Source organism: Perca flavescens, chromosome 14, assembly GCF_004354835.1.
Source record: "Perca flavescens isolate YP-PL-M2 chromosome 14, PFLA_1.0, whole genome shotgun sequence".
NCBI classification, from domain to species: domain Eukaryota; kingdom Metazoa; phylum Chordata; class Actinopteri; order Perciformes; family Percidae; genus Perca; species Perca flavescens.
The window spans coordinates 6,397,640-6,421,954 of NC_041344.1; positions in this window are offsets into that span (position 1 = coordinate 6,397,640).

Genomic DNA, 24,315 nt, shown 5'->3' on the forward strand with positions numbered 1-24,315 from the left:
AATACAATACATCATCAAACAATTCACCACATTTCAATGTGTGATTGTATGTATCTTAACCACCAATCCAGAGTCAGCTGTTGAAATGGCAGTCGCCGCTACTTACATTTAGCAGTAGTTCAGCTAGGTTAGGCCTATTTAGCTTGGTTCCCATCCCCTAATTACATTTAGCCAACTACTACTACTACTTGGTTGAGTGGATTAACAAACTGAATTACCATGGTTTTAAGATAGCTGTGGCTAATCCATTAGCTTGCCTTGCCTTGATATAGCACTGTTGCTTTAGCGGTCTACTTAGGTGTCTCTCAGCTGCAGAACGTTTAGCAGAGATTAACACACCAGAGTGCAGTTACTGCTGTATGCACACTCATTTGACTTACTTATTTACTCTGGATTATATCAGTTTGTTGGGGCTTTTGTTTTGAGTTAATCGGAAATTTTTTTATTTAATATTTAAACGGATACACTTTTTGTCATTGTTAACATTGCATGTGTTTTCCCTCGTTTATTTCTTTCTCTTTCCCGACTCTGTTTTCTCTCCAGGTGAGAACGATGATTGATTCCAACCTGTGCAGCCAGTAAAGCAGGATTGGTTCCCTCAGCCTTGGAGTTGGCCAATCAGCATTCGAGGCAGCCCAAAAAAAAAAAAAAAAAAAAAAAAAAAGGGCACATCTGCAGGCTAGATTTTTTTCGTTTGTGTTTAGGTTTTTTAAGAGTTTGAGATGAGGTTAGCCAAGTTTTGCTATTATAAAAATAAAACACTTTCATTTTCACTTCTACACCGACTTTGTCACTCATTTAGTATTATCGTGTTATTGTCCCCGGTACCAAGGGGACGTAACTGCATCTACGAAACCTGGGGTACTAAAATCTAAAATGGATAGTAGCCCAATGCTTACTGTCAAGACCTTCAAATCTATTATGAATCATCCAAGAAAATGATGTAGTTTGACTGATCTGCTAATCGATTTCTCGTTCTAGTTTGACTCGGCCTCTATCTTTTCTACTTGTGGGGAGCCAGGTTAACAGCACAATATGTTGGCGATATCTGCCTCTACAGAACACCAAAATAGTCTCTTGTTAATACTTTGCACATGATTTTCTCTTCTTGAACTGTGGCTTTAAAACAACAGAAAGACGGCTGCCTGAAGAAAATGTGGGTTTGGAGTACATCAACTATGATTGGTCAGTGCAAGAAGTAACACACACACACACACACACACACACACAAACTGCTGCCTGTAGTCTGTGTTTGCTGAGATAGCTGACAACAAATGCGCTGGGATGAGGTTCTCTTTGTAGTTTAAGCCTTGAGAATATAACCACAATTCCCAGGTCGCACCAGCCGCTAACTAACTCAGCGTGTGTGCTGGGAGAGGCGATGTAATGAATTACAGATGAATGGAGCAGTGGTGCTTGGGAACAAACAATCAGAGGTAATGATGTGGGGAAGAAGGAGTGAGGAAAGGTGAGGTAAGAAAGTAGAATAGGAGAGTATGTGGCGGTTTGTGAGGAGGGATTTAGGAGAAGACAGGAGGAGGATAGAAATGAGAAAGTGGAGAAGGGGGAATGGAAAAAGCAAGGTTAAAGTAGCTATGTGAAGTTATGTATTGTAACAAAAAAGCAACTACGTTTCGATTTTGTATCCAACTAACTAGATGGGTTTTCTTTTTAAATCCGTGTTTACCTCTCTATATATATATATGTGTGTGTGTGTGTGTGTGTGTGTTTGTCTTTAAGATTTGTTGTGTACACATTTTAAAATCTGAAAACGTGAAAGGAGACAGCAGCGAGCGTCAGGGTGGGGAGCTGTCCACCATAGCGGTGCTGAAATCCTCACTACATCCAACAGCTTAAGAGTAAAAATTTGACTCTCTTTTCAAAAGAAAGAAAAATACACTCTGTCTGTCACTCATTTCATTTTCTCTCTCTTTCTCTCTACCACGGCCAGACATTCCCTCCTCTTCAGGCTCTCTTTCCGGTATTTCACACATTAGCACGTTTGTTTTTAAAACGGGAAAGGCCAAGTGGGGATTGATATTTAAAATTTTTAACTGGGAATGTATTTTGTCGTACCTATTCTAGATGTTCTCCTGTTATGTGTTGGATGCTGCTATGTGCCCCTGTCTTGGCTACGTCGCACTTCCAAAAGAGGTTTTAATCTGACTGAATGTCACTTTCTCAAAGGTTGTTCTAGTCTAAAGGAACCCGAAATCAGGGACATCCAGTGGAATTTCCGGCAGCACCTGAACAATCCCAGAAATGAAACATAATTGATATAAACTGCAGCACTACAAAACCTCTTAGGAAGGAAGTTGGGGTGGATAGGAAGGTCTTTAATATGGGAGACTGCTGTTCAGCATCATGTCTCCTGCCAACTGTCAATGTTGTTTTAGAAAAAAAAATAAAAATAAATATATATATATACACACACACACACACACACACACACACACATATTGGTTCCCTGTCCACTACACACTTCACAATCCAAACCTTCTTTAGAAGTAAACATCAGTTATTCCCACACGTATGGGCTCTTCTAATGTCGGAAAGTTTCCCTTCAGGATGGATGGGGAAGTCAGAGGTCGGGGTCAGCTGCAGTCCTGAATACGTGATTCTTTTTCTTGCGAAAAGGCACTTCAGCAGGGAAAATGTCCACTGTTACTGGTTTCATTTGATGTATCTATCCTCCAGCTGCCTTCTGTCATCTTGTTGAACATCAACATCTGATTATTTGTTTTCTCGGTTACCCGACTACAAAATGGTACAGTGAATGACTTCACATTCACTGGTGGTACGTGAGCTCCCTCTAGTGGTACGTGGATGGAATCTCTGATATATTTAAAAAAAAAATTAATACAAATAATACTACTTAATGTATGATCAGTTAAAAGTAATTAATTTAGAGTGTTTGTTTAGTGTAATATTTTTGGTTTATATATCAGCTATATAGTTATGTTCATGAATGGAGTGCACACACATCCATAATTAATTAAGAGCTGTGATAGTAAGCAGAGGTAAAATGAATGGTTCAAAAGCACTGGAATCGTGGCTCCAAACAGGAACTATTAGGAAGAGAAGTGTGGATGAGGAGGAGAATGTTTCGAGCAACCCCGTTGAAACTATAGTGGACGAGCACAAGTGCTAGTCATTACTTAAAGGCTATCTACAGTTTTTGATCAACCTGGAACAACAATCTTTGACATTGGTCCAGTATCAAATTAGATCGTTGCAGTCGGCAGCGGCAAAACAAGCTACAATCTAAGTTAATAAGGCAATTGTCCAGCTTGTATTTAACTTAACAAAAGTGCTTGTTTTGCCACTGACAGGCTGACATTAATATTCTATTCTCCACAACACCTGCTAGTAGTAAATGATTCAAAACAGTAAGGAGATATGACCAGAGTCACCTACAATTTGGATTAAGTTGTAGCGGGACGGAGTAAGTACAGGAATAAACCTGCCTGTTGCATTAACTGTCCGTAGCTGAATAGCGAAACCTATGCTACTCTATTTTAACATGGGCAATAATGGTGGTACTTAAAGAGCCTAATATTTTCTGAAGTGGAACGCCGTGTAAAATTTCGACGTTTTATTTACAAAACTCAGGTAAATTCGGCAAAACATCATCCAAGCTAAAACCGACAATCAAATTATATTTATCTGTTTTTTGAGTGAAATTCTCATCACACACTCGGCAGCCATTTTAATTCCAGACCTCGCCTGCACCTACGGGCACATGTTCCACCAAAACAAGTTCCTTCACGTACCTGCGTCCGGCGCTTAGCTCTGCCCAAGACGATTGTGATTGGTTTAAAGAAACGCCAACAAACCAGAGCATGTTTTTCTCCCATCCTGGAATGCTGTGTGGACTAGCCAGAACCTCCTCCACAGAGCTGTGAAGGAAGGTCTGGCAATGCGAGACTACATCTTCACACACCTGAAGCATTGTTAGCCAATTCAGCATAGTTTCCAAAAGTAAAAAAAAAAAAGAAGATTTTAAAGTGTTAAATTTAATCCACCGCCTTCCTTCTTAATTACATAGCAACAGGCTCAACATAATAGTCCTCAGCACAATTACATTTTTTATTTGGATTCATTATTAATTCTGTTTAATTTTATTGGAGGCTTAGAAGCATCCTCAATGAAGTCCAACTTAATGAATGAGTGTGCATTGCTAATTAAGGCATTAAAGTGGGGTTGTCAGTGTAGGATTGCTAATAAGTTCCCTTAATCAGGAGCTTTGTACATATGAATTAATTTCCAGAAATAGGCCATTTACTTAATAAAGAGCCCATTGTGCAGTAGAAGTGTGGTAGGTGTTTTTATCTACTATCAACAAGCCTCTTCATTAGTGATTCATCTGTTGGTAATCGTGCGTCTCACTTTATGCAGAAATACACAATTGTAGCCCTTTCTTATGGCACACAAACTAGGTGGACTGAACTAAATTGATAAGGTAAAAAAAATTTAGCAATAATTAGGACTTCATATAGGATAAAAATGTATTTGGACACATTACAAAAAGTGGTAAATGAGTCATAATAAGACCAATGATCTCTGTCTAACCTTTACCTCTTCTGTAAAAGGAAAACTTTTAAACTATTAAGGCCCCCAAAACATCTATGTTCAAATAAATGTTATCTCTTATGACTTCTAGGAAGCGTGCTATAACAGGCACCCTAAAAGGGTGAAATCTTGGCTCCCAAAATGAAAGAATTTGCGAAGACATAAAGAAAAAAGGGGAATCAGATTAAACACTCACAGGCCACAACAAAAGAGGGAGATGCACAGTCAACTTAATAATAATGAAATGACATTTATTAAATAATGATGCAAACAGAAAGGCGATGGTCGGTGTGGTTGTCAGGATCAGTGATGTATGAGAGTGTATGGATGCAGCGCGGGGGTGCACGTTGTCAGTAGCTAACAAAGGAAATAACTAAACAGAATGAAATCGTGATGGTGCTTGGTCAAGGGAATGCTGCACACTGGTTTCGGGGCAGGCGGGGTTAAATAGCCTGGGAGGACTGGCCAGGTGCTCCCAGTCATATCGTTATCACATCAGCCACAAGCCTGCAAGTTCACAAGACAGACCACAGCATCCATGCACGACAGGCTCACACACACACACACACACACACACACACACACACACAGATGAAAGACTTTCCAGCAATGAAGGGTCAATACGATGCAGGGCAAAGCAACTGCTGAGCACCACGAAACTACACGTCCCATGGTGCCGGGCGTGGCACCACAGATGGCGTTCCCAGGTTAGCTTGCTAGCATTGGCGGGGTGTGTGGGGGGGGGGTGTTTTCTGTTGAGAAGGCAATATGTCCCTCTGTCAGTAATGAGAGGCTTTTGCCAACTGGCAGGAAAAGAGATGGATATTTAAAGATAGGAAGACAAGATGAAGAGAGGAGTCATGCAGGAAGGAACGATACGAGGGAATAAATGAAGACAGAAAAAGCACGAGATAAGAAGAAGGAATGGGGAGCGTTAGAAGGTCAGATCCATCTATGGGATAAATGAACTCCAGATTAATTTGTCAAAACGAAATACAGAAGAGAGGAAGCAAGGAAGAAAGGAGGTAAGGAAAGGGCAGGACGCTACGAGACAGGAAAAACTAGTCAATGGGATTATGAATGGGGTGAAGTTTAAGGGAAATGAGGAAAGAAAGGAGGACACAGAGGAGAAAAAAGGACAAGCAGAGAAAGAAGAGTGAAGGAGGAGGGGGAAGTGCTGTACAAGGAAAAAAAAAAAAAAAAACATTTGCTTGGAAAATGCTAAACACAAATTATGTTTAAAAATAGCATCCAAATTCTCCGGACCAGACGTTCATAGGAAATGATGCTGAACCACGTTCATGTCTCTGGGAGCCGCAAGACGACTCTCATTTCTCAAAGCGGTACTTAAGACGATGAAAGCTTTGGGAAACAAACCCTGGTCCTGTGGTCTGTAGAACGACTGCTGAACTGATAAAGATAATTAGCTTATGCGGTGGGTGAAGAAAACACACACACACACACACAGTAGAGAAAACGAGGGAAGGCCTGCAAGAGACTGTCTGTTAATGTGCGGAGGAGAGGGAGAGGTTGATAGAATAGAGGGAGAGATAAGCAGAGATATAGTGGGAGAATAACAGAGGCAGGGAGAAGAAAAGGAAAGGGAGCTTATAGGGAAAGACCTTGGCCCAAAAACGGAGGAAAGTCCTTCTACCACACACACACACACACACACACACACACACACACACACACACACACACACACACTCTACGTCACACACACTCTACGTCACACACATGCACCAAGGCTGGCTGGCAGGCGGTGTGACACATCCAACATGCCTGTACTGTACTGTATGTGCAGAGCAGTGTTCTCACAAAAGCCTAATAAAAAAAAGCCTCCACCACCCAGTCACACACATTCATTCACCTCCACTCAGTTTGAATGTTGTATAATTTGAGTTTGAGGTCACATTTGGCTTTTGCCAGAGGGGGGAATCAAACACTAAAAATATAGTGCTGCTGTTGGGTGGAAAGCTAGCGTCTCCAAAAATGTCTGCGTGTGAGAAAAAAACAGCTTTGACTGCACTGGTTTCATTTTTTTGGTTTAGGTTTTGATTCTCGGCTTGAACCTACGCGCTTGCCCAACGGGTGAATCTGGGCCAGGTTGCATGCAGAATTAGTCTACTGCTTATTTCTAACAATTGGTACTGGCCGTATTGGAAACCTCCTCTCCTTTAACCTTTCCGACATCCAAGTTAGGGGTGTGGGGTGGGGGCTTACATCCAAAAGGAGAAAAAGTATACAGGATTTGATCTTTTCTCTCAAGCTGTCTTTTGTCATTCCTCACATAGTCTCGCTTTGCCAGACCTTCCTCCACAGCGCTGCGGAGGAGGGTGAGGCTAGTCCACACAGCATTCCGGGACGGGAGAAAAACGCGCTCCGGTTTATTGGCATTTCTTTAAACCAATCACAATTCTTATGGGCAGCACTAAGTGCCGGACGGAGCCACGGTGCCGCTGCAAAATAGCCTCGGGAAGGAACTTGTTTTGGTGAAATTTGTACGTTCAAAAGTTGTTTTAGTCGTGCAACAGAAAACTCAGATTGGGCAGATAGTCTAGCTAGCTGTCTGGATTTACCCTGCAGAGATCTGAGGAGCAGTTAACCATAGTCCTCAGAAATCCACCGGAGTTTAGAACGCCAACACAAAGAAAGCGGAAGGTAATGGATATCCGGCCGAAAAGGGTGACACCCGGCGGAATTTCCGGACTATTCTTCACACAACAACATGACAATTTTTTGTATGTACAGTACAACTGAGTGCAATGCTATGAATGCCTTTGAGAAGAGACTGTATGAACGTGTGTTTGCTTATCCCCAATTTGTGGGATTCATTTGTGTGTTTCAGACCACGAAGATGCAAAACACACAACTCAGGAAGGCAGCATGATGCTGCCAAAAGGAGGCTGTGACGATGTGTGGCCATTCAGAGCACAAAACACTTTTGTCTTTAGATGTAGTTGGACCATATGAACTAGTTTGTTTCAAGCATACTGAACCCCTAATGCCAGTGAATCCTTCAGAACAGTTCATGTCATCATTTGCCGGTGCCTTCCAAAAGCGCTACAAATTGTCACAAAAAACATCTGTGCTTAAGGTTTGGTTGGTCGAGGCAACTACAGGAGAGGACTGTGGTTATGGTTGGCAGAAATCAATGCTGACAGTTAGGTAAATGGGATGCAAACAACAGTCTCTAATGTCTGAGTCACACAATGTCTATGCACAACCATGCACCCCAACCTCATGCTTAAGGGCTTAATGCAGCATTACAACTCTATCAAGCTTCTCCCGCCATTGCTTCTCAGAACCAGCAGTCATTATTAACACACAGGCTTGTCAGAAAATGTTAAAATACCATAGGTTGCTCTATGTGTTTAAAGAAATACCACTGCAAAGACACAGCAGACACAGCTTCCAGCATCATCTCCTTGGACAAACAAATCAATCGGCCGTTTTCTGCATCGCTGTACGGCTCCCAAGTCCCTTCTCATTGGCTTCTTCTTGATGCTATTATCTGAACAGAAATTAGGAGCCAAGTTTTCCTCTTTTTATCCTCTTTTAGCTCTTTCTCTAAGACATTAAAACTATGCAAATTGAAATATGTGATTGTCATTATATATTCTCATATGATCAACTGTGTAGGTTATTATTTTAGTTGTATCTGCACTGTGCCACAATATTCTTAATTTGTGTCTGTTCATTGCTTTCTGTTTTGAAAGTAGCATTTGACAATTAATTTGAATTTAAGGGCATCCTTCACCTGATAAATAATAATAAACAAGTCTCCCCCACCCACCCCCCATCCCTAGTCACTACACTTGCACTAACAGGCACTAACCTTCATCCTGGACTTGACATCTGCCCATTGCATATACTTTATATTCTTTGCAATTTTGCACTCAACCATTCAACCATTTATTTCTGTATTTATTGTTTATTTTATATCAATATTTAATATGTTTGTTTGTATGTACCTTTCACCAAGCCAAATTCCACACAAGTGTACTTAGTGCAGCAATAAAAACTTTTCTGATTCTGATAGTCTGGGCACTAGTTTGTGATAGATTTGTTCTTGATGGGTTGAGCTCTAGACCTCCTTGATGAGATTAAAACGCAGAACCAATGCTGATTAAAATGTGGCTTTATTCCCAATTGAAACACTTTTAAATTCCCGAATAAGGTTTTTTATTGGAGTTAGAGTCATTAAAGTGTCACAAACAAATCATGTTGCTGAAGTTGCTGTAAAACATGAAATCCAGAGGCCTAAGTTATTAAAGTGACAGCACTGACATGTTGTTATCTCTCTAGTGGACAAATGTATCTCAAGGTAACCCCGGTGGGAGCTGAAGCACTGACCCTGCCATTGTTGGTGACTCACACCATCAATCAGCCGTTTAAACAACTGAAGTTAGTGTGTGATTCATTTCCCCTAACCTCGGTGAGCTGCCCGCCAACTGATGATGATGATACCTCACGTCTTATACAACCAGACTACAGGTCTGTAAACCTCTCTGCCGTGAACTAAACGATTGTATATTACGCCTGACCGGCTGACCTACTGTACAGGGCATTTGAGCTCGCAATGCCAGGGCCCCAATCCTATTTTTGAGAGCAACTAATACATTGTAAGCAATGGTTCTTAAAGGGAAACCCACTTTCCCTCAATCTACATTGTCTATAATTCTCCCTGAGTTTATGATTTACTTCCCTAATTTATTTCCCAAACTGTACTTAAAATGTCATCGTGCATTTACTGTCGGAAGCAAATGATTCTGTACGTGTAGGGGGAGATAATGAAGACAAAGAGCAGGACAGCAAGAGTTTTTCTTGTCCAGAAAACACAGAAATGATCTCTGTATTTGCTCTTCGCAAATTTGCTCGTAGTTCTGTTGGATTGTTGGAACATTGGTGCAAAATGGCAGCAGTAGTAATTACTCCCTTGGCTTTTGATTCTGGGAGACAACCACCAATCCCTGAAGCTTATACAGGAGTTGAGGTATTAGATGGAGAGATGAAACAATTACTTTTTAATGTGTTCTAGGATTAAAGGGGGAAGCAAGTTTTTGGTCTCCATATTTGTAGTAAAGGGTAAGTGGCTATGGTGCAAAGCATTTCCAACAGATGGCCTCTAGACTGTAACATGATCGTCTATGTTTGGTTGCCATTACTTGTTCCTGTTAAAAGTCCCGTTCTGCAGCTTATTCCAAACAAACTGATGTTACTGCTGCGGGAAACATAAAACATGACAGAAAGTCAAATATTGACTGCAAGCACTCATCCAAGGCCACTCAAGCAAGGTTTCCCTCTTAGCCGGCCAAGTTTCAAACTAAGGGTTACCTTTTTCAATGCTGCTTATTTAACAAGTCCAGAGAGAGGTCTAGGAATTGTTGTATGCAGCCAGGTAGAAAATCTAAAAAAATATGTAATTGAACAGCAGAGGATCCCCAAGAAGTGCCTGGTTGTGCTGCATTATCTCATATGGAAGGTACACCATTCTTGGACATTCATCCGAGTGGTAATTGCGAGTGGAAAATCTTGCATTATCATAAAAGAACTGATATATCAAAGAAACATGGATTTCCAAAGTAGCTTAAGCCCACCGATCAAGGCCATTGCACCATATTTAATGCTAATGTGGCAAATGCACATTATTTCACACTCCATTGCGGCCAACTCTGTCCATGACAACCACAGTTCAACACTCATTCATGTATAAAACTCGTATTACTGGTAACACTTCACCTCCATCTTGAATGTCTGATGGCTTGAACGCTTGCATGTTATAACTATCTTTTCTGTCCCTGCCTCCTATTCCACATGACATTAATGTAGCATTAGTTAACAACAGTTAAAGCAAATGAGCAAAGGTTGAACCACGTTGTTGTGATATCTGTCAGAGACATTAACACATATTTTACAAACACGCCATTGCAAGGTTTACGTTAACACTCTAAAAGCTGTTTTGGAATTGTGATTTAATTAATAGCGATATTACAGCACATCAAATAGTTCTATCATATTCTGCACTGTGCAATCTCTGCAGATGTCATTCGTCTTTAAGAGAGTAGTGGTTCGCTTTAATTACCAGAATGCAGACTGGAAATAGATGGAAATTAAAAAGAGAAATAAGGAGCGTCCCTTCGTCATTCCTGTCTGCTCCTCATCCCTTTTCCTTCACACACACACACACACACACACACACACACACACATTATGCACATATATGTACACTCAGTAGAGAGAGAGAAAGAGAGAGGGACATAATAAGAAGTACTGCAGTCTGCTGGAACAGTATCACAGGATGGGTTCCCCAAGAAGGAGCCAAGACTTTTTAGAGCGCGCGCGCGCACACGCACGCACAAACACACACACACACACACACACACACGCACGCACACGTTTGCCTCACTCCTATAGTCTCTCCTCCCTATCCTCTCCTCTTTCTCTGACACACACACACACACACACGTACTATAGTGACACAATCACATCATCCACACACTTAGCCTCCCTCCCCGTTCATACACCTCCCTCCTCTTCTCTCTCTCCACTCCTCCACGCGCCGCCGGGAGCGACGCGGCTTTACTGTGCTGTTGGTTCTCCAGACTCTATATTGACTGTGCAGTGTTCCAGCGCTCGTTGCAAATGCGCCACACTAATCACTGTACAGTACACGAGCAGGGAGCCGCCGTGCAGACACACTCATCAGCGCCTGACTGGAGGCTCCTCTCTTATACAACATCTCTGGCTTTTTTTTTTTTTTTTTTTTTTTAAGGAGGACTGGGGAGGCTAACATTGTCAACACACATAGTCACATGCATGAGCCTCATCTCTCATCCCTGCAGCCGAAACAGAAGTCCTGACGTGCGCAGCCAAAAGAAGCAGAGCTTGTCTCAACAAGCCTAAAAGAGTGCGAGTGGCTTTAAAACAGATGCGGGGTGAGAGAGAAACATGGGTGGAAATGAGGGTTTGGTAAGGCGCAGTTAACAATAAGGCAGCAGAAGCTTTACTCACCCTGCAGAGCGGAGAGCTGGTCGGACGTTGCAGCCGACGAGAGATCTGTGCGCACTGGGAAGCCTGGGCACCCAATTTGCAGTTTTCCCCTTATCTCTCTCTCTCTCAATTCTCTGCTCTCGCCGCTCTCTCTCTCTCTCTCTCTCTCTCTCTCTCTCTCTCTCTCTCTCGTGTTTCCCCCCTGTTCTCCTCTCTTTTCTCCCCCTCTTTCACTCCTCCTCCTTCTCCTTCTTTACTTCACTCTGCTCTTTCAGCACTGCGGAGAATCGGTTGAATGGGCTTCACCGTAGTTTGGGTATAGGGAGGTGGGACTGGTGTGTGTGTGAGGGAGGGGAGGGGAGGTGGTGGTGGTGGGGGGGTGGTGGTTACAGTGATGTAGGCTAGAGGGAGAAGAAGACACGCGCACTGACACACACACACACACAAAAAAAGCGCACAAAGACAGCATGTCATAAGAGCGTGCTTGCTGGAATTGAGGACACATCATGCAAGCTGACAGCATGACTGATTCAAACATACAGCAACAATTAGCATCGTGTAAGTCATTAATGAACAAAACACCCAAACATGGATTTGTAATGTGAGTGTGCATTTATTCCCTTCTACATAATAACTGAGGAGAAAAGATTGACAGCATTGACTACATCTCATCTCTCTGGATGATGTGACATTGACTATATTTGTTACTTAATAAGTGATGATGTATTAGTAATAGTTCATGCGCGTTGAAATCTAACCCTGATAATTGTTAGTTATTCTGTACTTTTATGGACTTTATATGGACATCTGTGTGTGTGCTGGCTAGTTACGTATGAGTTAATCATCGCTTTGGAGCACACTGACATTGAGACTGATTGAAAGGTACAGCAATAATTAGCACTGTGTTACTAACGAATCGTAACAATGTCTAAACATTCGTCTGTAATTTAGAAAGAACAGAATTAAACAGACTTCAACAAGAATGTGGGAATCACTTTTTATCAACATGTATCCACTGAAAATGTGAAAGCGTAGACACATAACAAAATGTAAGATTAGAAACCTGGGGATTGTTATGTAATGTGTTTTTACGTAAACGATGATGTAATAATGATAATGAGCAATAATGTACTGTAGCCTAATGTGTAAGAATAAGATAAAAGTAATTACTCACGTTGGTAAATGTCATTATTACATCATCAGTTGAAGACATGTTTGGGCTAAACAGGCAACTGCCTGGGAGGCCCCGTCCCCCAGGAGGCCTGAAGACTTCATGTTCAATCTCACTACGGGCCCACAGCTCATTTTAGACCAGGACTAGAGGGTTAATCCGGTCCGGTTAGGTAGAAGTTAAACCCAGTCGGCCTGCTGCATACACAACCAGACAGCAGGATTTATGAAATATTAAGAAAACAGAGTGAAGACTTCAATAGATTTAAGTCCTACAAGGCTTTAACCACTGACATAAATTAGTGTTTTTGCTAAAAATCTCTCGTTTGAACTTTTAAAAGACGGTAAGATACAAGACATGCATGCTAGGCAGCTAGGACTACAGTTGAAAATTAGCCGACTGGCTAACACTGGCGCATTTACAGAAATATTCATCAATGTAATAAATAAAACTGAATCTCAAAAACACACATGGCAGAGAAAGAAAGATGTCACATATTAGAAAAAATGTGTTTATGTTTCTCTCTGTGATTTTGCATCACACATGTGTGTGTGTTTTATGCCTTCATACCCTCTTTCATGGTTGAGTGGCCCCATCAGCCCCTTGGGACCCACAGACTGATACAGTAGGCTGTGTTGCCCTGTGACTCACTGTGTGTGTGTGTGTGTGTGTGTGTGTGTGTGTGTGTGTGTGTGTGTGTGTGCAAGTGTGTGTGTGTGTGGGCAACAAGGGAATTCTTCCTACCTGCCAACCCTACCTGCCAACACACACACACACACACACACACACACACACACACACACACACACACACACACACACACACACACACACACACTTGTACCCATCAAGTATATTTTCTGGTCTGTTTTTGCCAATTTAAGCAGCATGCTGAAACGGTTATTGGTCGATTATAAAACATCTTAATAATCATACCAATTTAATGAAAAGGTTTTAAATATATGTTTGGTTGCAATTTCAGCTTTAAGGACTGTTACCAAATTAATATAATCCAACCAAATTAAACATTGTTAATAAAATCACTGCAAGTGAATGAAACTGAGTAGGATTCTTTTGTTTCTTCACAGTCAAGAGATTTTGACCCCGCGCACTTGATTGATCTATAACCTAACAAGACAGTTGTCATGGTAATCTTTTAAAAAAAAGTTACAAAATATAAAGGTGATGACTTCACACAAAGGGTATTGCATGACTACTTTTATTTTTAAAACTATATATGATCACCAAAAGTTTGCAATGATGATTTAGATAGCTGAAATTTACTTTCATCAAACGTAAATAAACACAAGTCGCAACATTGCCTCAACCCTATCACTACAAGAACGTCAGTAGTCAACAATTTTGTAGAACTCAAGATTATGTGGAACATCAAAAATAGTCTTCAATGCCAAGGTTTTTAATATTCTAACTTTTTACAATATATACTGTATACATGGAATCTACGGTAAGGTTGAGGTTAGATAAACATTGTGGTCATGGCAAAGAAATTATGATTAAGGTTAGGTAACTAAAACACTGTCCCTAAAAATAAGATTCGAGAAAGATTGTGAAAAGGTTCATGTTAACTGCAGGTCTGTAACAAGTTGTGAACTCAGTTCTGCTTTAAAGTCAAATGGGCTACACACCACCACCCCAGCTCCACATCCTTGTTTTCTGCCTTGCTATAAGGACACCCTGCTTGCTGGATTGGTAATGAACATTGACAATGGATGAGGATGGAAGTGAAACAGACCATCAATCAACTAAATGGAACAAGAATGCGTAAACAGCTTTAATTTCCTTTCATAAGAGATGTACTGTAATCCATATTTGCTGCACTGCTTCTACATTGAAGAACATTTCTTGCAGGACTAATACAGAATGGATGCAGTTGGAGGACTCCTGCAATGACACATAGCACTGCAGCCAATGATCCATTGGCAAATACCACAAGGAAATCTATATCATCTTAAAAAATGTGCATGCCTGGCCCTTTATTTCATCATCTTTTCATTTGCAACGAGAGCCTGATGTGAGCTGACATGTGCCATGTGGTCTCTATAGGGTACAGAGGCAACAGTAATCACATCCTTCAGTAGATGTTGACGACTCACAGCCACTGGCCTACATTCTAACACACATTTCAATAGGATCTGCCTTCAGAATAAATTATTAGTTCAGCCTCAAAATGGGTCGTTCCCACTTCAGGTAGGCTCTCATCCCTCAGCGTTACAGGACAAGCAATCTGCTTCCCCATGTCCCGTTCCCAGGGGAGAACTCTAAACTTCTTATCCAGGGCTGAAAATGTGTATGAGCTGGAGGGTAGCTGGTGTCATAATCTGCTCAGCTCAGCCAAAGTGTTGTCTGTAGTTATTGCAAAGTAGTTGTTTTCTTTGACCAATGATTTGTTGGTATTTTTAGAATCCGGTAATCATGTCTTCTGTCAAATCTCTCAGGCTTTATAACACAATCCATAATATTTATTTTTTAGGATGGCCACAAATACAAAAGTCTCCGATAAGATGTCATTTTTGTACTGTGGAGTACCACAAGGATCCATTTTAGGTCCCATTTAATTATCTTCAATCACCCGGCTCTCTATTTAAAAACTAAACAACCCTTATAACTGTTATGATGATGCCACTCTGCTATACCTTCCACTGAAACTGGGTGATGCCCGATGTCTTAAATCCTTTGTTTATCACCTTGAGGAAGTTAAATGTCAAATGGCTAAAAGCCTAAATAAATAAATAAAAAAACAAACATTCTTGGGTCTGTGTTTTCACATTAGCTTTAAATCGATACATCAATGTATAATATTTGATGTTTGACAAACAAACAAATTAAGTCTGTAGATGTATCTGCTATCTTGGAACCTTTTCATTTCTTTTTTTCTTTTACACAAATGATAATTTGACTGATTGAACACTTGTGTTTCTGTTTTCTGTTTTTTTGTATATTAAAAAACGTGCCCAAATGTGTTTTAAAATGCTTTCAAAATACATTTACTGTCTTGTTATATGTCAGTCAGGAAGAATTGAAAATATACTTTAATTTCCAACACTTTTGCACGTTTTGTACTATTATTGTAACCTGCTTTGAATTGGGGCAGAAGATAGACAATTTTAAATTATGTGAAACTCAATGGATTACAGTGTTTTCAACTTAAGTTGTTTTTTGCTTTTATGGTGAAAAGCTCAAACAGAGTTGATTATCAAATAAAACTCGGCCTCCCAATGAAAACACTTCTAATGAGGCCCACAACAGCAGAGGGTTAAGGAACCTCCTGCCATTTATGGAGTAATGTGTGACTCATAATCACAAACATAGTAATAGCGAGGGAGCACATGGCCTATTTAACTGGTTATTCCCGCGTCAGGCCAACTGGTCCTCAGTCAAATTGCCTTCTGCTGCTGCACGGATCAGGGGGAAAAATAACTACTAGTGCTGCAGTCTGTTTCACAACTGCTCAAAATCCAGTATCTGTATAGAAGGTTGCACACAAATAGCCATAGGTATATAAATATAGGCCCCAACATGCAGTTGTTTTCAAACACTTCTGCATATTGAGAAATTACAGTTTGAAGGTTAGGGACTATGAATTATGCAACTTCTTTTTACCTGCTAGGCGTGAGGGCTCAGCTGTTGTAGGTGAGTTACTGGTCTCTGTAATGAGCAGTTCTTTGTATTTTTTACAAAAACATTGACATAACAAATATACACTGTGAACTGTGAATCACGACAGTTATTTGCCAGTTACAACATAGACTTCAAAATATAAAGTGCTTCAAGCAACAACAAAATTACAGCCTCTGAAAAGAGGTAAATAATCTTCCCTAATATAACATTTTATCAATTTCAACATTGGAATATGGATTTAATGGCAAAGTATATTGTGACCTCTAAAAAGTCGACAGCAATAACAATGTTAATTCTTATAATCAGAAAAATATTTATTGCCAAGTAAGTAACACTCACCAGGGCCAGTTCTAGTCCTTTGGCTGCCCTAGGCAAGATTGAGTTTTGCGAGATTGAGTTTTGCACGCGCCCCCCCCACTAGTCTTGCATTGCCAGATCTCCACAGCGCTGTGTCAGCGATACAGTAGAAATGTATGTTCATTTGAGTTTCTAGCTTCCATGTAAGTTAGACGGCACCAACATTTGGTCTAATCATAACTGGTCTGGCAACCCAGAGGCCAGTGTTTTATTTCCAGATTTGTGTGCATGGTGACTTATACTTGGGGGATCTGGGGGTCCACCCCCTGAACATTTTGAGCATTAAATACTTAATTTCCTGCATTCTGGTGAATTTTTATGCACTTATTTTTGTTATCCTTTTTCTGAAACAATTTATACTGGAAATATCTTTATCTAAAAGGAAACATAGATTACAATCCAAATATAAAAACATGATGGAATATATTGCAGTAAGGCTCTCAGGCATTCTGTATTGCTTTTAACTATTTATTCTCCTGTAGATCGACTTTTCTAAATATATCTGAGTCACTAGGCATCATTTACTCTTCCCACTTTTGCTTCTTTTGTTGAGGAAGTAACCTCCTTAAATGTGCATATTAAAATTATTCACCTGAATGATACATGAATTCATTTTAATGAATTAATAAACTCCTGGACTGTAATATTTCAGATGTGTTTGAGCAAGATTTCTGCTCATGTTCAAAACTATGTGCACATTCCAAATACGGTATATCTCCTCTGTGTTCTCTGAGGTTTGGAGGAGTTGTGATATTTTGAGAAAAATAAAGTGATAATACAATAAGCTATTACAAGAATAAAGTCACTATATTTCAGAAAATAATCCACCTGCACCATAGTCTGCTGTGCAGTATGTGATATCTCTGCTGAGACGGTAGATCTCAGACCTCCTGACAGACTCAGAGCCCTGTTTGGGACGCTGGTCTCTGAATGAGACAGTTTAGGGAAGTGGCTGTAGGCTACACTGCTCTACATCGGAGGTGGAAACACAAAACTACGCAGAAATAGGGACACATCTGCTGCAGCATGTCCACAGCAGAGCGCGTCCATAGTCCTGGATCCTCTGGCAAAAACTGGTCTGCACTGCTCTGCCTACTTTCCAGTTCCTCATCTCTCATTTCCACACTGTGCTCAGAGCTCCCTGCTGTCTTCACTCCCATCATCCTCAATCACATCTTCTCCATCATCTTTCTCTATGAAGGATACATCTGATATTAACCTCTTATCCTAATTGTAACCTAATATAATAAAACACACTAACATGTTAGTGTTACTAAACACCTTTCAGTCAAAATAGCTAAACATGGTTTGCTTTAATTTTGATATAAGCTCACCTTGTCTCAATCCAAAGAGGAGGATGTGGGGTCTGTTGCTACTCCACTCCCTGGTGGGACAGTTTCTGAAACTGTTAAACTAAAATTGTTAACATTGCGTGATAGGACATGGCCTTGGTGGAGGTCTGTGCTCGCAGCATGCCATTCTAGTTTCATATTTGTTGCTCCTGCACACACTTAATGACATTGACTGTAACAATTTCAGTTGTAAAAATAAAACATAAATCTGAAAACAAACGCCCTAATACAACGCTAAACTTACCTATAATACCACCATAAATGACACTCGAAAATGATCAAGGACTGGAATCAATACCTCTCATTTCTGTCTGTGTTTAATTGCATTAGATAGGCAGAGTTAGCCGCACTGAATGTCTGTAAGCTGTGTCAGTGAATATATGCACAATGAATTATAGTCAGGAGAATAACCTATAGATTAATCTATAATGCAACTAAAAATAACAGGTGTAATCTCAACACCTATTTCCACGTCAACTCTGGACAAAAATGTATCTCAAAGAAGTGATGTAGGGTGACTACCAACTCTCTTGAATCCCAATCAGCCTGATGTTCCGATGGATAACATGAAGCTGGCAGCTTGGCTGCAACAGCAGCTCGATCAGCGCTGAACACAAGCTTCTGCTTAGCACAGCTCGTAAAAACCTCCCAGTGGACACGGAAACCTACTACTTCTGCCTGAGGCATCCTTTCTAAGAGCTGCACTGTGGAGGAACTGAAGTAAAACTCCCTTAGCACCAAGGTGCTAAAGGAATAAGGGGGCATTGACCCACAAATGTAACTGTCCAGGGTTTAACAGCCCTGTCACACACACCACTGTCATTAACAATATTGTTGTTTGCAACATAAAAAAAACGTAAGTGACCGAGAGACAAGGAACAATGGTGATGGTGAGATAATAAAAGCAGGCCGATTGTGCAGTTAATTCCCTTAAAAAAAAAAATACACAAAACCCTGCGATCAGAATCAAAAGCAAAACTCTGCAGGGAGGAAAAAGATAAAATAAAATCTGCATAGCAGGTTCAGCAAGCAGAGTCCATATGGACCCTCCTCCTCCTCCTTTATACTTTCTGTGTTTGTCTTATTCCTTTGGGGTCCCTCTCGCCCCCTCTTTCCTCGGCCTTCACTCTATTTTTAGCTCCCTGCCAGGGAAATCCAATACATGAGCTTTGCTATATATAGCCAGCTGTACATTGATCTGCACATGTGAGCAATAGCACAGAAAGGAGGGATTTCTACATCAATGGACTGCAGACGCTGATGGCGTGGTAATGAGGGAGAGTTAGCTCCTACGTCTGCAGTTTATTGCCGTGGTACTGTGCTACATGTTTACTTGAGGGGTTATTTCAAAATGCTATATTTCTGCTTCTGTAATTTGAAACGTGAGCGGATGTATTCTGTTTCGCTGGGTTTCAAGATTTGTTTATTTTTATATATATAGTTTCATTTAAAACACAGGAAAAAAGGGGACTACTAAAATATTAGTTTTTTGGAATGAAATGTTTGGACTGTTAATTTCAAAATTGGACTCATCACTGCTTAGTGCTTGTCGTTGGATTAGATCCCCATTACTGAAGATGTGATGGTAATGACAGATTTAAACAATTCCACAACACAATGACGCTTAACTGATCTATTCTCGTTTTATTCTGTAGCCTGTTTCATGTCATGTTCCAACACATTCTCACTCTCCCATCACTTAAAATACGGACGCTTGGTCATGTGCTTTTGGCGTTTGTTATTCACGCTAACAGTCTCCTTTAGCGTCAGGACTCTTGACGTCACTTTTGATGTTCTGGGTCAGGACGTACTATCCGACATGCGACACAAAAACGGGCAGTGTTGGGAAAGTTCACTTTCTACATGAACTAGTTCAAAGTTCAGTTCACAAATTTAAAAATTAACTAGTTCAGTTTATAGTTCCTACTTCAAAATTTTGAACTAAGTTCACAATTCCAAAAATGAACTAGTTCATAGTTCTTTTTTTCCATATGTTGCTTCAGTTCAATGTGCCGTTTCTGGTTGGCTGTGGATGTGACTGAAGTGCGGATTTTCTTTTAGAAAGCCGGCGGGCAAAGTTTGCACAGAAATGTAAGATTTTTCCCATCCTCACCGAACTTGTCATAAAACTCATGATCTCTCAAACTCATGAATTAAATGATCATACGACACCTCCTTGCTTCTTCGTTGCCTCCATGCTGCTTTTTGTTTTGATGATGCATGCGGCGGTGCGACACTGGTGGCTGTTGTTGCCAGATCGGGTGTTTTTTCCGCTACATATTAAGGCCTATTTATGGTGTGTTTTAGCCAGGTTTTTGCCTGGAAGGCTCTGTAGAAATCTGGCACCCTATTGAAGTTAAACTGAGAGAGCGTGCCGTTCACAGACACCAGAATGGACGAGTTCACAGTAACGTTCATCAGGCAGTTCACGTTCGCCCAAAATATGAACGAGTTCATGAACTATTGTTCAATGAACGCGTTCAGGCACAACACTGAAAACGGGACAGTTAGGTTAAGGAAAAGGTCGTGAGGGGTTATAACATTTATGTTTCTGTGACACGCGGGACAAGAACCCCGGTCTCCTGGGTGAAAGTCCTGAAAAGGGTTTTTGCTGCTCCAATAGTCTCGAACAGGAAGGTCAGCATCTTCAAAGGACAGGAAAAACTAAATGCAAGAAACAGGGAGGAGGACGGAGAGATGATGGGTGATAACAGGAATAGAGTTACAGGAGAGGCCTGTGGAGCAATGTATGATGTATTGATTTATTACATCATGTTTATATACACAGAGACAATGGAATGTGATTAGAAAAATATTATACAAGTAAAGCATTGCAAGGATTGTTATTATTTCTGGTGGATCAATCACAGACATGTAGCATGTATAATATAATGCATTTTAGTTACTTCAGTTTTACATTTAATCAAGACAAGGCAGAACTGGCAGAAAATGACAGCCACATTTTTCCATTTAAATACCCACAGTGCACAATCAGAGTGTATTGGTGTATTCATCTCAAACAATTTTGTACATGACTGTCTTTAATTTGGTACATCCTATGAACCAAATAACTACTCTAGAATTAGCCTGATCTAATTAGGTCTACGTCTTTGCAAGTGTGGAACATATTAGTGCAGGAGTTCCACCCAGAAAGCTTTGACAGTGGGACAGTTGTTAGCTAAACCATGCTAGTCGGGTTAGCCTCGAGATGTGAGGCTCATGTCACATGTCTTCCATGTTAGATAAATGTATTGTGTTTAAAAAAGTATGGTTTCCCAGTGACTCTAACTTGACAGAACTTCCATGCCTTGTTCCAGAAGTAAGAAGTAAATGTAAGAAAACCAATTCTAAAATCATATTTTAAGCAAATGAAGCCTTAAAGTCCTGCCCTACAAATAACTATACTCTTCAGTCTGGCATGTGGCACATTCCATTACACAGGGATTGATTGGGAAGAAAACTGGATATGCTGTAGGTTCTTGAACATGTTTTGTCTCTCATTTGAAAATAAAACAGACAATCATCCTATGCTAATGAATTACTGAAAGTTTTATAGACACTGATAAGAAAGAGAAAGGGTGGTTGATTCTCACTCCCAGAGCGTCAAAAAGCGACACTTAGTCAGGTGCCTTTGGCGTTTGTTACTGTCCCTCCTTTAGCATGAGTCAGACGCAGCTCTGGGTGGCCCATTGGTGTCATTTTTCGACACGCTTGGTCGAGAAACTTGGCGTCGCTTTTTGACTGATCGCTAATTTGCCGTCATTTTTCAATGTGCAGGATAAAGGAGAAGTTATGGAGAGATCGTGAGTGGGGTTAAAAAAATATAGATTTGACATGTTATGGATGGGGTTAGGGTTACAAGGGTTAGATACTTAGGGTTAGGGTTATATACTTAGGGTTTGGGGATGTGAAAGTTATCACGATGATTCCTACTGCTTCGTCCAACGACTGGGCAGTTGAAGGGTTAGGGTTAGATACATAGGGTTATGGTCAGAAGGGTTAGGGTTATATACTTAGGGTTACAAGTAGGAATGCATCGAATCCAGGATTCGGCTTCAGATTCTTCCGAATATTGGGCTTTTTGATGGGGTTCGGTTTCTGCCAAATCTTAGAATTTTTTTCCACCGAACTGAACCCTACGTTTGCACTACGTGCGCTACGCTGGTCGACGTAATGACTACGCCGTTAATTATGGAAAGGTGTTTACGTCGGTGGACCGTTCAATGCAGTAGGCTGTGAGAAAGTGAAAATGGAACTTACAGAAGATACAGAAAAAGTGTTGTTTGGCAGTACTTTCAGTCAAAAGAAGGTGTTTCAAGTCCAGCTACATTTTCAAATTGCAATGCCGATTTGTCTCGTGGTGGCGAGCGCCCTAAACAATACACAACGTTGCCGCTGTTAAAACATTTGCATATGAAACATCCGAAAGAATACAAGTTGTGCATGAAGGAATCTACAGACAGCCGCCAAAATGCAGCAACTTCAGGTACGGCAAAGGAACGGCAGTCACAGCTAAAAACTTGTGTTAACCAGACAGTGCCTCTCCCGGGCTGTCAGCCATTCTCTCGGCAAATGAGTCTCCCTACACTGGGAGCGGAGCAACCGAACGGCCGTCTGCTGCTCGTTAGCTGAAGTTAGCTTTGTAATTTCACCCACCCAAAATGCCTTCATCATACACTGGTTAGCACAAATTTGCCAAACAAAATTGTCACTCATCTGGTGATAACGATGTGCTTTCCTACGATGTGAAAAGAGCCTGTGAATTCAACATTAAGTTGTTACATTTAACTATTTTAGAGGCTGTGGACGTTGTTTACTTCATTAATGTGTTTACTGTGTTAATGGACTGAGGATGGGAGTAGGATTCGGCAGAATGTTAACCAGTGGATTCGGTATTCGGCCGAACCATAAAAATCTGGATTCGATGCATCCTTAGTTAGTTACAAGGGTTAGGGTTAGATACATAGTGTTAGGGTCAAATAGATAACCAATACAAACTCTAAAGGGTGATTTTTGCGTTGGTATCGGACGCTAAGATCCACTGACCAAGCACCAGTATTTGGCAAGTTGGGAATAAGAACAAGTTGTATAATGTTACGCCACTACCTGATATTTCCTCACTGAAAACTTTAGTATAATGAGGAAAATACCAGTATACCAGTATGTACATAGTACCAGGTACATGCAGACACCAAAAAATAAAGTTAATATAATATTTACACCTTTCTCTTAGAATTTGTATCCTGTTTACACAAGTGACAGATTTGTATTGTTTAACACAATGTCATGATTTGAATCAATCCCTATGCTCCTAAATGTATTAACTTTTTTTAACTTATAAACAGGCTATGAGTATATTTCCTTTAACCTGTCACAATACCATGTGGAATCCATTACTGGTAAACCTTTGTGAAGTAGTAATCTTTGAATGTAACACATTAATGGCTGTTTAACCTTCTTAATACATGTACAATAGTACAGACTGTATTAGGTACTGTAGAAGCTATTGAAAGCTAGCGGCCAGTCCTGAATTGACGTCAGGACCCTCTGCATAACCTTTGTCAACCTTCACTGGTGACCGGTAGAGATTAAAGAAAATCCATGACTTGACTTTTTCCTCAGTGATTTATGCACACTGGTGAAGCACAAGCTTTACTCATACCCCTTTCATAAATGTTAACTATATGGATATACATTCATATGTAACCTGTACACTGTCACACTGTGTGTGAGGCCCCGGCTGTCCTTGGAAAAATGGGTGTCAGCATTTTGCATTATTGTTGCTGCTGTGTGAGCTGTCAATACGGTATTGTACATCTCTGCACCAACTATGATTGTTGCTGTAGAGCGAAGGAGAGAAGGGAGGATTAAGGAGAGGTGAACAAGAGGAGAGAGGGAAGGGAGGTGGCAAAGGACGGAGAGAACAATATGAACAGACGGCAGAATGGCTGCAAGAGAGAGAGGGAGGAATGAAGGCAGAGATGATGTGGAGGCTAAACCCTCCAAAAAAAGCATTGGCAGAGCAGCTTTTAGTAATTTTCTCTATACGTCTAAAAGGTCTTTATGATGTGAAAATCTTTAAATACAGGATATGCCACCTTTTTGACGGAGCAAAAAAGCCATTGTTTAAGTGATAATTGCATTAAAGGTGAAGATGTCGAAGCTGTCAGTATTTTTGCACCAATTTCATAGGGCAAATTCTTGTCTATTCACTGAGCAGAACACTTTCC